The sequence below is a fragment of the Cyprinus carpio genome, chromosome A14 (assembly GCF_018340385.1).
Source record: "Cyprinus carpio isolate SPL01 chromosome A14, ASM1834038v1, whole genome shotgun sequence".
Classification (NCBI taxonomy): Eukaryota; Metazoa; Chordata; class Actinopteri; order Cypriniformes; family Cyprinidae; genus Cyprinus; species Cyprinus carpio.
In genome coordinates this window covers 11,271,841-11,289,253 of record NC_056585.1, presented here as the reverse complement: position 1 = coordinate 11,289,253, position 17,413 = coordinate 11,271,841, and the positions used below count along the sequence as shown (strand labels likewise).

At 37.1% G+C, this 17,413-nt stretch overlaps 1 protein-coding gene and 1 pseudogene across 1 annotated transcript in view; one reads left to right on the top strand and one right to left on the bottom strand.

Annotated features, from left to right (window-relative positions):
- Positions 1–17,413, top strand: part of LOC122133921 (SH2 domain-containing protein 4A-like) — a 956,524-nt gene that overhangs the window by 729,775 nt on the left and 209,336 nt on the right. The window lies entirely within an intron of this gene.
- On the bottom strand, positions 9,335–16,075 carry LOC122147570 (annotated as a pseudogene).

Sequence of the window (17,413 nt, the reverse complement as noted above, 5' to 3'; positions counted from 1 at the left end):
GCTCAGGCCCCAAAAGTTGTTTCTCGAATGCTGCTGTGCGGACAGATGACTGATCAACTATAGTTAACGTAACAAAAAACTCCATCAAACAATTAGGAATCATTTCATATCCGGTGAGCGAGCACCAAACATGGCATTTTAAATGCCAAAGCTTAAATTTTGAGTTAGAACTGTTATGGGTTTGTTGCAAATCACTAAATACCAATACAGCAATAATAAAAACGATGATTGACTTAGCAAACATTCTTAATGTAAAGGGGGCCTAATATACAAGAACCTTTTTTTTCAACCATGTCTCATCTAAACTCAAGCCCTGCGCTGGCAGATTCATCTTTGTTATTAACAAAATTCACTCTCAAAAGCAGCAGCAACAACTCATCCAAAAAGTCCATGACCCACACATCATTGGATTTGACAGCGACCAAGTCAAACCAGAAGGTCACCGCCAAACTATGTGACAAAGACTAGAAATCGTATTTTATATTGGATTACTGTTTTCGGACACAATTAATATTAACGCAGATGACATGTAGACATGTGACGCTAACACACAGGAGGTAAGAGAACGTTAGTACAACTCAACTTCCATCTATAAACAACGAAAAGCAGATTAATATTCCTGAATGCAAGGACATACTACTTGTAACAGCAGGCACCAAACAGAAAAAATAATCTAAATACCTGACTGCTTTTCAAACACTCAGCTTGTCTCGCGTCGCGACAAGAACCCGATTTTTTGTAACGCAAACCCCTCGCCACCGCAAACTCACTTCAATTTTTGGTGTCACGTCCCTGTTGCCAGATCCATGGTGTACAGGACCCTTGGCTCAAACAAAGAGATTTCATTTCCACGATCCATTTGATGCAACAAGTGGAACAGGACGTTTTAGTCAAGTTTTTGTGTAAATACATATGAGCAGGCAGTTGCCTTCTCAATAAGATCTAGAATTTTACAAGGACACAAATGTAAAGTGTGAAGGAAATAAATAAAAAAACAGTAATCTAAAAAAAAAAATGTAACAAATATTTTTTTTAAAGTCCAAATGCACATGAAAACAACCCTATAACCCTATGTACACACAAAATGGTGATCTTAAAGAGATGAAAGGAAATGAGAGCACACAATTGTTCTGTAGAGCACAAAAGAAGATATTTTGATGAACATTGGGAATCAAACAACACTGGAGCCCATTGATCTCCAATTGTATGGACAGAAAACATTTCTCAAAAGATACTTCAAGATACTGTCAAAAGAAGGGGCTTATTTTCCAGTTATTATTATTTATTTTCAGAAACTCATCATGCACCAGTGCATTAAAACATTAGAAACCAAAACAGTGATCTGAAGGACCTAAAATGAACCTAAAATCAAGAACTTTTAAATGTCCAAACACACATAAAACCAATACAAGAACCTATATACACCCAAAATGGTGACTTTAAAGGTGTATTAAAGAAAATACCCAATAATAAAAAAATTGCAACTCTTGTGGTTCCAAACCATGTATGAATCTCTGCCTTCTGCAGAAGACAAAAGAATATATTTTGATGAATGTTGGGAATCAAACAACACTGGAGCCCCATTGATTTTACTTTGTATGGAATCAAAACATTTAAAAAAAAAAAAGAAAAGACATTTCTCAAAACATTTTCTATAAGGTACTGTCAAAAGAGACTTCTTGAGAAAAGCATCATACACTGGTGCACTTTAAAAATAAATAAATAAATTGAAAACTAAAACAGTGATCTGCAGAACCTAAAATGTAACATCAAGAACTTTTTTGAATGTGTAAACACAATTAAAACCAATACAAGAACCCTACATACAAGCATATTCCAACCAAAAAATTAAAACCCTCTTAAAACATTCACCCTCATGTGGTTCCAAACCATTATGACTTGCTTTCTTCTGCAGAGCACAAAACTAAATATTTTGAAGAACACTGGAAATCCAATAACTTTGGAGCCCTTTGAGTTCCATTGCTTTGACAAAAACATTTCTTACCTTCTTTACTGTTCCACGAGAGAAAGAAAACCATACAGTTTTGGAATGATGTGAAGGAGTGTAAACAAAGACATATTTTTCATTTTTGGCTGAACTATCCCTTCAAGATGCAAGTGTAACATGATGCTCCTGACGTACATCCAAAGGTATTGCGTGAACGTTCACAGCTCCATCATAAAACACATTCATAACAGACCAACAACAGTGCGGCCTCCCACCCTCCAATTTCAAACTGTTATTCATCTCCGTCTCGGATGAGTGGGGCTTTATGTTCTTTTAGTATTCTCTCCCTGAGCTCGACAACAGATAAAGTTAACCTGCCCACCAACAGCTGCATTCGATACTTGAGATCTCATCCATGCACACACAGACATGGCTTTATGATGAACGCCTCATGAAGCAACTTTTACCCCAGTGTCACCTAGCAACCATCATCTCCATTAAGTATCAAAGATTAGCTTGAGGAGGACAAATAAAAATCATATAGCTGCCTTGGGTTGCCATAAGCACAAAAACAAAAACATGGTGGAGGAAAATTGTACTGTAGATATAAAGCCCCCCCCCCCCAAACAAAACAAAAAAAAAGTCCAAAAAGGTATTTATGAAAGGGTGCCTGGCGGTATTCACCGCAACCACCGACCTTGTTCTTGGGGGGCAGCAGGGGAAGGTGATGGAGGCTGTTCTGACTCCTTGGCAATCACTTGTATGGTTGTCGAAGTAGTGGGAGGGTCTTGGCCAACAGGGGGGGTGCCGTTAATATTACTGGATGGATGGTTATTTACCACGGGAAAAAACAGCAAACCAAGGCATTTTCTCTCCAGACCACATCCCTCTGAAATTTGAGGTCTTCTGGCCCTTCTATTTTTAAGTAGGATCCCCAGTATCCTGGCTCGTAATTTCGCTGTGGCGAAACATTTCCTTTGTTAAAAGGCTTGCCTGAGGGATATGGGTCTCCACTTTCTGTTGCTACTACCATTCCAGATGGGCTTTCGGTTTTCTGTTGCCAAGGTCCCTATTGGGCCGGGATGGTGAAAAGGTTTTGAAACAGGACCAATGGGAGAAAATGTTCACCGCCGCAAAACACATTGTTGGTCGCACCTAGACACCAAATGACTGTAGGAAAACAATTTCCTGGTCTCAATGGGCGTCGTAACTTGCAAAATCCTTCGATGGGGAAATTCTACTACGTCCTTGGAAACGGTGGTGCGTATTACGGGGATACACACAAAAACCAACTGGGGGTTCTCGAATCAGGGCTCAGGATGGGAAACATCAGTTGGATTTTAATGTCGCTGCGTACGCCTTTTCCACGTCCAGCCTCAAGCTCTGTTCCCGCGTGACGGTGTGGCGGGGCCATGGTCTTGGTGTTCTTGATAAAGTGGGGGGGGGGCCGTGTGGGGGGAACTCACAAAGGGTGATTATGTTTTTAGCTCTCATTTTCCAATCCCAGTTGGGGCCTTGTTTCAACCAAGGTTTTCATCTGGCTTTAAATGGCTTGGGCCTGTTTTATTACTGAATCTGACCACAAAAAAAGTGGGACCACACTAAGTGCTCTGCTGGGAGTGGTTTGGGGAAGCTACAAAATCTGTTTCATTTTTTCTCTGCTTAAAAACTTCAGAAAGCCATGGGGTGATTGTAAATTGGCCCCATACTGGCCCTATTATTCTTTGGGGAAAAGGAAAAAAAGTATGGGATGGGACGTGGACCTAAATTTGTCAAAGGTGGGCATGCTTTGAGACCTATATATTTAGTATTAACGTAAAAAATTACTTAAAGTACTTGTTTAGGTTGTTCTATGGAACATTGGGTTTTGAACCTTGGACGTAGGATTAAAAAATAAAAATGTATTAATGGGGGCTTTATGGGAGGTTTAATTTTATTGGATTATCAACGGGGATTGGACTATTATTTGGATTGTGTCGTTTACAAACATGATTAGCCATCGATAGCACATGTCGGTGAAATGGGTAAGGCACTTAAAAAAACAGGGGGATAGTGGTTTTAGTTAGCATTTAAAAATATACTAAAATGTATTAGTTACGTGGTTTACTCTCCTGGGATTTAGGCGCTACCAAAAGGCTATTAAATCGTATGTTTGGTTAAAATAAGCATGGAACACTCACTGTAATGTTAATGCTGCTTTCATTTTATTAATTTCCTATTGCAATTACTTTGTGTCTTTCTGCAGTTTCTGACAAGGAAAGACGAAGGCCAGGGGGGAAGGGAAGTTGCTGTGGAGGGGGTCTCAAGAGTCATCTACCCTACGTATATATCCCACACATCATGACTTCACTGGACGTTTTAAGAGCTGGACTTATCTTTTATGCGGCAGTTCCCTAAAGAATGTCAATTATACAAAAACAAGCTCAAAAAGAATCTTGGTGGTGAGTTAAACACGGCAACTCCTTTTTTTAGCCATCTAAACATCGCAAGGTTAATGCTGTCCAATCATGACAACAAAGTGGCATGTCAAACTGTTTGTGGCATACTAATTTCCGACTAAATAGCTGGCAGTGTAAAGAAATAGGCATATATACCCGCTCTCACCCTGTATCTGCCTTATAGATGCTCATCAAAAAGTAAACAATAAAACAAAATTATTAGTGTTACTTTAAAAATCGACTGTTCTAAATGCGATTCAAAGGGCTACCGAAAAAGGAAAATAAAAACAGAATCGAAACAGACAGAACAACCTATAGCGCTTTACAGCGGCCATAACACTTCCCCAGTGGCCACAAATCTGCCCGTAACTCACAAGCACCGGTCACTGTCACTTGGGTTGATCGCCATCACCGTCTTCAACCTCCTCTGACTCCTTGTCGAAACTCCAGAAACCATCCAGCTGCATCTCAACTTCATTGGTCCTTTTAAGTTGTCCTGCCGGAGTGAAGATGCAGCAAGTTTCAAACACAACGAGGTTACCTTTTGGTGCGCTCCTATACACTGGCGTCGTTTTCCTGCCCTGTAGTTCTGCAGCTCTTTCTGGTATTTGGATCAGTTTTCATGTTGTTTGCTTTTCTCTTTGTTCGTGCAAGGCCTTCTGCATCTGAAATGCTTGAATGAGATACATCCTCTTTGCGCACACTATAAGGGCATCTAATTACAGCTCCAGAGCTCTTGTCGAAGCACCATCACGTACAACGACCGACTTCGGTCTGCTCTTAATTTCCAAATTTGGGCAGTAAAATATGTTGGCCCTGCAATTTTTCTGTTTTTGTGACAGATCAGTGCACAGTCACTTTCGGAAATGAAACATCTACACGCATCGCGATTTGTGCTTAAACTCCCGCCACTATAGCATTTCTGTAAAAACGTGGACTTTTCAGTATGATGTGCTCAATTCTGACTTTGTTCTATTTCTTTCTCCGATTATGCTCAATACTGTAATGTTCTTAATGCCGACTGTGGGGAAGGTCTCATTGCCAGGGCCTTCTGCACCATCAACACTTCATATCCTTGCCATGGGGCTCATCTGCGGATGATGGCCTTGAACAAGGATCTTTACCCCCTTTGGACTTTAGGGAGAAGCCGTCCTGCCTTTGACCCCGGTCTCTGACTATAGCATATGTCTGCTGCAGTTAGAGGTGAATCCAGCCTGTGGCGCTGTAACAAACTTGCGAATCACATTTCGTATAATAGCAAACAGTAGCTGTAAGTATAATGAAGTAGCAATACTTTCACTTGTGGAAGCTATAGAGGAGAGACTTTTTCATACCTGTTCCACCTGCCAGCACAGCAAGCAATGAGCTACAGCCTCGCAGCCTGTTTCTGCCACAGAATAAACAAGCCTGGCTGTGGGCTGTTGGATTTTTTCGCTTCTGCACCTTCCAAGTTTCCCAATCATAACGCTTTGTGCAATGCTTGATTTTTCAATTTTTTTTTTTTTTTTTAATTCAAATTCTAAGTTTACATCTTGCACGTTTGTGTGTCTCCCCACAGAATAAGAAAAAGGAATTATGACTTTTATCTCTCTCAATTACTTCTTTTCCTGCGAGATTGGGATAACGTGAATAAACTCTGCAGATTCCTGACAATTTTTTCTCAGAATTTGCGAGAAATCGTCTGGAATTGTCGAGATAAAAAGTCACACTTAATTTTTTTTTTCATGGTGAAATGGGCTTACATAAGTGGCTCTTAACGACGATGAGTGTTTTAAAATGGTCAATGAACTAAATGTTTTGGTTTTTGTGTTGGTTTGGGTCATACATCTTGCTCGACTCAAAACAGGTTTTAGACATGGTCAGGTGTCTTCTCGCAGTCTTGTGAAGTCAAAAAACAATAAACAGACATTGAGTGGTTTACATGCAAAAAGCATCTAAACTCGCGCTCACTAGAGAGAATTTGCCACAGCAATTAACAATGGTTGCGTGGTTTCCATCGACCCGGGTGTTTGTCTACCCACAGAATACATCGAAAACTGATGAACTATTGGGTTAAAAGCAAATGACTTCGGATATGTTCTACAAATCGCGATCGTCAAATAACACTAATTGTATCGCTCTACCACAGGTCTGCCATTTCTACTTTGGAACTTAAAAACAGCAGTAACAAAATTATATTTGTGAAATATTGTTACAATTGATTTATTAATCTTTAGAATACATTTATCAAGTGAAATGTATTCCTGTGATCAAATCTGAGATTTCAGCATTATTACGCGAGTCTTCAGTGTCACATGATCTTTTTAAGAAATCATTCTAATATGCAGTTTTGATACATGTGCTGCTTAATATTTTTGTGGAAACTGATACTTTTTTGTCAGGCTTCCCTATATAGAATATATAGTTTATATAAATATAATTATTTTTGTAAACAAAAATCATTATCGTCTTTACCGCCACTTTTGATCAATTTAATGCATCCTTGCTGAATAAAAGTATTAATATATAAAAAAAAAAAAACAACAAAAAAAAAAACTTACCCCAAACTTTTTTAACAGTAGTGTACATACAAAAGTAAATTGTTGTTCAGCCAAGCATGTTCATAATTCTTTTCCAAAAAGATTAAGTATAATGTTTGGTTAAGTATCTGCTAAAAATGGCATTAAAATCTGAAACCTTACTAAAAAAAAAAAAAAAATCAAGCACTTAAGGCAATATTACTTGTATTGTAAGTCTTCTTGTAACAAGTCACTTTCAGATCTTATATCAACTAGGAAATGTAAGACAAAGAAAATAAAAGTCAATCAGCTTTAGCATTAACCATTATTATTTCTGAACATACAAAAAAAAAAAAAAATGTGTACAGTCACAGTCTGAGCAGAGTTTGGTAATTCAGACCAGAAGATGCTTTGGCAAGAGAAGCTTCTGACTACACCTGAAGCATGTCGGTTATGTATTCGCTTTGATAAATGACACTTTAAACATCTGAAAACTTAGATGGTAGTCTAAAACATAAGAATGAGTGGTATGATTAACTGCCAAACTCCCACAGTCCATTTCATTCATTGTACAGTTCAATCTCAGCGTGTTTAAGCATATGGCTACTTAGATTTTTACGCCGTTCTTTGACTTACAAGCACTGCTGTTAAAGCCTGGTTGTGCACACCCAAGCACTCATACAAAGATAAAGAGTCTATCATGTCTCAGAATTTCTTCTTGCTCCAAGCATGTCTCCACTCCTCGTGCGCTTACTCCTCAGGGGGCACTGGGCTCCCGTGTCCGGGGGCTGCTGGATGATGAGGGAGGAGGCGGGTCAGAGGAGGAAGTGCAACTACTGGGTCACCTGAGCCATACGTGTTCTGGAGAGAACACGAGACACGTAATTCCAGTATGTCCCTCTTCGAATGGTGTCCTTTTTCCTCAGTCAGTAATTACAAAGCTAAAAAACAAACAGTGTGAAAGGTTGGAGAACAACCACGTCTGCTCTTTTGCATCATGGAGACAGCAGAGATGATTTGGGGGAGAAATGGAAACTGCTTTATGATAAACTCCGAGACACTTAGCGAACACTGTACATAATTCAGCAGACAGTGTAAAACAACAGGGAGTGAAATGTCTAAATGCAGCCGCTCGACATTTTCCGTCCCATTAAAGAGTGCTCCTGCAATACAAGTAGTGAGACGGCACGTCTCCCTCTGAGCAGCAGTAAAGCACAGTTCAGGTACCCTTATACGAAAGGAAACACACTTGCTTATTTTCACCTGGTTCTTGTGCTCATCAGTATTCTGCACTTCACAGCCTTACTGAAAGGTCCTCCCAGCTCGACCTGCTGAGGAATTCTCTAGAAGCATAGGGAGAACGAGCAGAATCCTCTCCTAGAGGCCTTCGAGAATTGTAAGTTTTCCCACAGTAGAAACCCCCAAGAACCATTTTAGAACTGTTTCTAAGGGTTCCAGATGAAATTCATAGAAACCATAAGAGAACAAAAAAGAAAAAACTTAAACAAAAAACATAAAAAAAAGACATTTTAAATAACACTATATTAAAGACACATTAAAAAAAAAAAAAAAAGAAAATTTAAGGAATAAATAGAAGAGAACACAAGACGCCAATGTGGTCTCTTAATGTGAAAGTCTAGGGAGCAGACAATGAGTTATATTAGTAGCACTTCAGTTTGAAAATACAACTGCCAACCAATCCATTACTTTTTAATTAAGGTTACAAAAAGAAAAACAGCTCTGCTCACAACCACTAGAACAGAAAGGTTGAAAAAATTTAATATTTTTTTTCTTACTTCAGACTAAAGCTTAAACCATTAACCAAACAATACTCACGATTTTTTAAAAAAATGTCATGGGGTTATACCAACCAACCTCCACTGCAGCTGAATTAGCAGTTGGAACGCAAGTTACTTTACTACACATATCACCCACAATTTGCAGGGTTATGCCCAGCGCTCAACTTCTGCAATTTACCCACCGAATATCGACCGAGCGCCACACCAACCCTCTACTCACACAACCATCATCATCATCATGGACGCTTTTCATGAAACTTCATTGCGGGGTGAGTCACAGCATGAAAGGTTGAACCCAGCAATACAAATCTCATTTCAACCATTCTCAACACAGATCACAACATCCCACAGATGTGCAACCCACAGCAACAACACATTTAACCTGTCACATCCGCAGATGTGCAGAGGAAAACACAAGGCCTGTCACAGGGAAAGACTCAAGAGACAAATAATACTTTCTCTGTCCTGATTTTCCTCCCTTTATGGTGGAACCAAGCTCTGTGATGTACAAAGGAAGCCATGTAATATTTTATATTCATTTTGTTTATTGGTATGGAACCACAGATCAATTATTAATTAACATCTATTAAAGTTGTGTTAATATTTTAAAGACAAAGCGCTTTCAGCTAAAGACAGAATTCAAAAAAAATCTCTAATTACCTGGTTTGGAATGATGTCTATTTTTGTACAAACCACCAAACTGTGAAATATTCATCAGATTCTGTGAAATATAGATATCTGTAAGTGTACCTACAAGCTAAAAGAGATGAAACATAATCACTAGACCAAAGGCTTAAACCACGTATCTTTACAGAGAACACTTTCACATGTGATACGAGCTAATGAAAATAATTTTATGATGCAAGTTTTAAAAAAAAAACACTCTCATAAATTGATCCTAACCCATCACAAATTTCACAAAAATATTCACATTTTTCACATTAATTAATCACATTAAAACATTATGAAAATTTTTCTAAAGTCATAAATGCTTTGATGATTGCATGATGCTTATATTTACCTTAAAGGCAGCTATTTATAGCAATTCATACAAAACATAAACTGTTTGCATGCAAATCAATATCAGTGCGGTTATTCATACAAAACTGAAACGATGGTTTACCATGCAAATTAATATCAATCCTTGGTCATTACTCTGATGTATGCATGAAGTAAACTGCATTATTTAACACAACTGCCATATGACTGTATACAGGTGAGTACACAGAGTGTTTCAATGTGTGCATAGTTCGTATTTGGGAAATTTTGATTAGCTTGGTATATATTCAAACTTTTTGAAAGACCTTTCCTGTGTCCGTTTTTACAAAAAAAAAAAAAAAAAAAAAAAAAAAAAAAAAAAAAACCTTACAGGAACTGTTCACCCAAAAATGAAGATGTACTCACGTTCAGGCAATCCAAGGCAGATATGAGTTGTTTCCTCAGAGAACAGATTTGTGGAAAATGTAGCATTGCATCACTTGCTCACCAATGGATCCTCTGTAGTGAATGGGTGCCGTTCAGAATGAGAGTCCAAACAGTTTCTTGATAAAACAATAACCCACAAGTAATCCACACCACTCCAGTCTATCAATTATACACAAAAATCTTGAAAAGAAAAAAAGCACCACTTTAGTAAAAAAAAAAACCATAAAGACGTTTTAACTTCAAGCCATTGCTTCCAGCCATAAAAATTAACAATGTCTATAATCCATAAGTAATGTGTCCTGCCAGTGAAAATTCATCCCCTGTTTCCTCAGCACTCACATATTCCTTTAGAACTACTGTATTATGGACATTTTTCACTTGTAAACTCGTAAACATAAACTGTGCATATTTCTCTTTTTTATTTCTCTAAGACTTTTTCACTGGAGGAAGCAATATCTATTATAAATTAAAAACATCATTATGAAAACGCCAATTACATTAAGTTAAAAACGTCTTGATGGATTCGCTTCTTACAAACACTTTTTGTTTCACAAGACATTAACACTGGAGTCGTGTGGATTGAGTGCTTGTGGATTATGTGCGATGTTTTTACATCAGCTGTGTTTGGACTCGTCATTCTGACGGCACCCATTCACTGCATCACTTGCTCATTGGGGAGCAAGTGATGTAATGCTACATTTTTCCAAATATGTTCCCACAAAGAAATAAACTAATCTACATATTCAATGACCTGAGGGTAAGTACATTCTCAGCAAATTTTCCTTTTTGGCTGAATTATTTCTTTAATACGTATCTTAATACAAAAAAACCGATCTTCATATAAACATGGCTACTGATTCCTCTATGTACAAACTCACAGCTCACCTCCAAAGCCTTGTTGAGTGTCTCTTGCTGGTCGTAGCTGGAGCTGTTGGTCTCCAGAGCATCTTCGTAGAGGTCGACCAGGAAGGCGGTGAGATATGGAGAACTGCATGTGTCCTGAAGCTCTGTCACCTGTTCCAGCAGTCCAGGGTATGAGGACAACCCACCATCCTGTAGGATCCTGAGTCACAGAACAGATGCTTTGAGACAAATCACAATATATATGTTTAATTCATGCAAATATCATACATGTACATTTATTTCCAAGCATGAGCAACAATAATGGTAAAACACTTGTTAATGATCCATGTTTTGTTTTTGCTAGTATATAGTCATAAACATTCAGTCAGGCTCTTCAATGAAAACTGTGTTTGTGTGTTCTGTGGTGAGCATCTGCCATCTGCTGGTCTTATGTTTGAAAGTACAATCCACAGAAGAAAATTGGGTTGCATTACAGGATGTTTATATCTGTTTGCAACCCACCCATCCATTTAAATACGTTCCAAGCGCTCTCGTTGTGAGGAGCTTTCTTTATTTGTTTCAGGGTGTACCTATGAGCGAAAGACGAAGAAAAGGGAAACGAAAGCGCACTGCATGGTTTTAATTGCCATATTCGGTGCTTTTCAGTAATCAAATAATAATCTTAATATGTAGATTCTACAGAAGTTTGTCTTTAAAGCAGGTGGAACCAGATGAACATTTACATGTTGGATGTCTTGTTACACACACAAGCAACCACGCTAGCGTGTTCTTCAGAGACAGCAGCTTTAAGTAATTCATATGAGCAGCACTTGTGACTCTCTAGTAATATTTTATATTCTGTAAATGTAAATTGTATATCATGTTATTGAAAGGCACGTTTATAGAACTAGGAACTATTATTATAGCCTGTTTCCATGAATAAAAATGTAATTGCAATTTTTATCTCAAAATGATTTTCTATCTAATCTCAAATCTCAAATACAAATCTGCAATTTCCTAGCAATTCAGATGATTTTTTTTCTTTCAATTAATCAATATGAATTCAGAATTGCACTATAACAAAAACTTGCAATTCTGAGAAAAAACTCTGAATTTTGAAATAGAAATCTGCACTTGCAAAGGAAAAAAAGTCAGAATTGTGAGATAAAAAGTTGCAATTACCTTTTTTATTTTTTTTCCATGACACACAAAAAAATAATAATAATAATAATAGAATTGCGAGATGTAAAGTAAACTTGGAATTGTGAGGGAGAAAAAGTATCAGGATTCTGATTTTCTATCTTGCAATTATTAGTTTATATCTTGCAATTAAGACTTTTTGTTCTCATAATTGAAAAAAAAATCATAATCTTAAATAAAAAAAAAAAGTACCAATAAAATTTCATTATTGTAATTTTTTAGATGCAGTACCTGAATAATCACTCAAATGCATAAACCAAAACTTTGAAAGCCTGAGAAACATAACATAACAGTTAAAAGAAAGAATAACCAAAAGAAAACTTTAAATCAAGGCCAATTTTTATAACTTCATGTGATCATTTGTATATTTGCAAAGCTTTTTAGAGCAAAAAGGCTCTGTTTTGGTAATGAATGAGACTCACTGCACTTCTCTTTCGAGGATGGCAGAGTCGGAGTATCCACTGGTGTGACTTATGACAAAGTGTCTCTGATTCCAGGCAGAGTTATTTCTCCACGTCCTCCTCTAATAGTTCCTCCAACATACTCCAGCTCTCCATCCCACAGTTTATACTCCTGGGACACACAGAGACGGACCGTGAACACGCATGCAGACCAGCAAATGGTTACACACCACACTGGATCTGGATCTGTACCTGCATGACCCACTGTCTGTGCTGCCATGCGTGGTAGTTCTTGGCATCTTGACTAAGAATTTCTGCTACGAACTGCAAGCTCTTCAGACGGGTCGTTCAGCCACGTCCACCACCATCCCGCCTGTGATGCCTGCAGGATTTACACAAATTGCTTAATAATCAATAATAATAACAGGGCTTGATTTGTATGTACTTAAAAAATGGCTTTGTTGTTTTAGTATCACTGAGATGCATTTACAGTTTTTTTTATTAATACTTGGATTAGTTTTTCTTCTTAAATTTTCCATTTTTAATTTTCTTTTCTTTTTTTTTGTGTGTGTGTGTATGTGTGTGTGTGTGGGGGGGATATGTCTATATAGGTTTTATTAATTTTTATATCCGTTTTAGTTATAGTTATTTTAGTACATCAAGCTGACCTAATCAGAAATGGCAACTACCTGAAATAAAAAAGTTTATTGCATTTTATTATATTTCATTTAACATTTATTTTATTTTAAATAAAAAATTTTTTTTAACAAATCTACAACAAATTCCTTTTTTACAAATAAAGCTAATTCTGATTTAATTTTAGTTAACTATAATACACCTGCTATAAAAACTACTTTCACATAGAAATAGGTAGTACATTTCACAAATAATTACAAAGAAACTTTGAAAAATCATTTTTACAGTGTGCAAGTAAAATATGACAGATTTTGGACACGCTGCAAAACTAATGTAAATGACAAACTTCTAAACATCAAACATTTATAATGCTTATTATTATTAGTGATGTTTGCTAAGGAACGCATGACTTTTACTCAAACTTCACACTTATTTGTACCAAGAGGTGGAGGTAGACTTACCAGACTTGGTAGTTCTTGGGCTGATCCTCAATGATGGCTGTGATATACTTCATCTCTTCTCTCAGGTCTTTATCTAGAGCCTGCAGTAAAACTCTCCTGTAGTGCCTACAGACATTAAACACCTCACTTTAATGTAGGATGCAAGTGACTTGCACTGACTTTGTAGCTTTTTGCAGACCAAAGCAACCAGAAGGCTTGCTGATTTTTAAATCTGTAGCCACTGCAGACTTGGCGTATGTGTTATGTACACTAGAACTCAAATGTTTGTTTTGGAAATAAATTAATAGGATGCATTAAATCTGATCAAAGGTGACAGTAAAGACATTTATAATGTTACAAAGTTTTCTATTTCAAATAAATGTTGTTTTTAAACTTACTATTCATCAAAGAACTCTTCAGCATATTAAAATGATTTCTGAAGGATCATGTGACACTGAAGACTGGAGTAATGATGCTGAAAATTCAGCTTTGCATCATAGGAATTAATTACTTCTTAAAATGTATTAATATAGAAAACCGTCATTTTGAATCGTAATAATATAATAAGCTTTTTTTTTTTTTTTAATGTATTTTTGATCAAATAGATGCAGCCTTGTTAAGCATAAAATATTTAAATAAACTTACCAAACCCAAACTTTTGAATGGTAGTGCATTAGGTTTGCCAATAAAATTAATCAGGACCTAACATATTCACATTTATATGATAATTTAAATATCCGTTATCTCACCATACTGTGTAATTTGCAGCATTGAGTTCGATAGCTTCAGCGGTCAGTGCAAACGCTCTCTCACTCTTCTCATCGTTCTTCAGGAGCGCTCTGAACATGTCAAACACGTCTGTGACTGCAGATGAAAAGTGTTTGTCTTAAATGAACTGATAACACACAGCGAGTAAAACAAACCCTGGCAGCATGATTGAGTCTTGTATCGCACTGAATTGGTTTCTTTTGTGATAATAACTGCTGACTATACATTATCCCGTTACTTGCATGATACGTAAATAAATGAGCATGAAACAGGGCAATGGATATGAGTTGTGGAGTGATACGAGAGACATGAAAGAACTGAGAAATCAATGGTCTGAGACGATGATAATGTGTGATACTAAAAAAGAACTGTTGTTGGTTCAAGCTTTATTGAATAAAAGACACTTACATTTCTCTGAATAAGCTATATTTCCGACAGTGTTTGGTCCATCATCTTGAGGAACAGGTTCTAGATCGGCCCACTCTTTTCTGTCCCTAAAATAGAAAAACAAGCACATTAAATTATAGAATTGCTAGTTAAATAGTCCAGGCATTTCACCAAGACTTCATAAAATTAACCTCTTTTGAATTAATGAAGCCAAATTTCCAGTGCTCAAACAAGTGATTTAGTTCATATGCATCTCTTGAATTTGATATCATTCAAGATGACATGATGACATTTAAGCATTGAGTCAACCGAATGAATCAATAAAGAAAAAGGTTCATATGAATCTCTTAATTCGTAAAGACTTCTGACAGTCTTATTCAGTTCATTTGAATCGACTGGAAAATGGTTGATAGCATCTATAAAAAGCTTTTTGGGCATATTACTTTAGGCTCAATTTTCTTCAACCTCTTAGAATGCATGAGTCAATGAATAAATGGTGAAAAATTACCCTCAGAAAACACCTTCTGTATAGTGGCACCTGTTAATTTGGGATTAAACAGACTTTTAGAGTCCTGATCAGGATTTAAAAGACTCCTTTAGCCCAAGATTACGTTTTTAGATGTGAACAACTCCGTATATGAAAACTGCCATACGAAAATATCTAATCTAGTGTTAAATTGGGATGAAAAGACTCCTTTAGTACTGCTCTACACAGATTGTTTACATCCTGTTCAATTCTCTTGATTCGGTTCATATGAATCATTTTGACGCATTGATTCAGCTCACGTGATTCATTCAGAGAGCTAACACCAAAACACATCTGTAGTGATTATAGAGGGTTAACCAAGGATTATCCTATTAGCTTAAACTTACTCAAGTTTTTAAGGCATTTTGAATTCACGTCTTGAATACGCTCAGGATTCCGTTCATGTGAATCACTCATAAACCAAAGCTAATACAGCTGCCTGCACACTGAAGTGGATTGCTTGTATGTACGAGCCAGATGTCATCTAAAAGTTATTATAAGCAGATGTCCCACATAATGAGGAGAAGATTAAATAACTATCTCTTATTGAAGTGATTAGCCGCACACACACTCATTCACAGTAATCATGCTAGGCTAGCTGCTAAACTCACCGGTAGAAGATATAACCTCCTTTAACAGGCTCCTCATATTCCATCTCCGCCTCCTCTACAGTGTTCTCCTCTTCTACTCCGTCCTCCTCCAAATTCTCCGCCACAGGGTTGGAAATTTCTTCAACAGAAGACATATATAGAAACTACACCTAGATAACTGTGCAGATGGAGAACTGAGCTGACAGTGGAGTGAAGGCAGACACGTCTGATCCTGAACGGTTTCAAAATAAAAGCCTGTCACAGTCGAGTAGAACAGAAACAGGACATAATGGTGAAAACAAAAGTGCAATATTATAAAACAATGTAATCTAATCGATACATAAATCTAATATTATACATGTATTAATACACACGCACACACACACTTTATAGTAATTATACTACGTGTATGCTCATATTATTAATTCTAAATCAAATTAAATTAATTTTAAATTAATTCATTGTTTTTTCATTTCATTTATTATTTATTTTTTATTAACTTTTATTATTCATTTTCCCCATTATTTTCATTAAAACACACACTCAAAAATTACATTTGTAATATAATTTATATAATTTACATTATATATATATATATATTTTGTGTGTGTGTGTGTACACACACACTCATAGGCCACTTTATACAAATTGCTAATAAGCCAATCACATGTCAGCAACTTAATACATTTAGGCATCTAGATGTGAAGACGACTTGCTGAAGTTCAAACCGAGCATCAGAATGGGGAAGAAAGGGGATTTAAGTGACTTTGAACGTGGAATGGTTGTTGGTGCCAGACTGGCTGGTCTAAATATATCAAAATCTGCTGATCTACTGGGATTTTCATGCACAACTATCACTAGGGTTTACAGAGAATGGTCCGAAAAAGAGAAAATATCCAGCGAGAGGCAGTTGTGTGGACGAAAATGCCTTGTTGATGTCAAAGGTCAGAGGAGAATGGGCAGACTGGTTAGAGATGATAGAAAGGCAACAGTAACTCAAATAACCACACGTTACAACCAAGGTATGCAGAATACCATCTCTGAACACACAACACGTCGAACCCTGAAGCAGATGTGCTACAGCAGCAGAAGATCACACCGGGTGCTGCTCCTGTCAGCTAAGAACTGGAAAAAGAGGCTACAGTTCGCACAGGCTCACCAAAATTGGACAATAGAAGATTGGGAAAATGTTGTCTAGTCTGATGGGTCTCAATTTCTGCTTGACATTCAGAAGGAAGGGTCAGAATTTGGCTTAAAGAACATGAAAGCATGGATCTATCCTGCCTTGTCTCAACGGTTCAGGCTAGTGGTGGTGGTGTAGTAATGGTCTGTGGGATTTTTTTTTTGCACACTTTGGGCCCCTTAGTACCAATTGAGCATTGTTTAAACATCACAGACTACCTGAGTATTGTTGCTGACCATGTCCATCTCTTTATGACTACAGTGTACCCATCTTCTGATGGCTACTTCCAACAGGATAATGCTCCATGTCACAAAGCTCAAATCATCTCAGA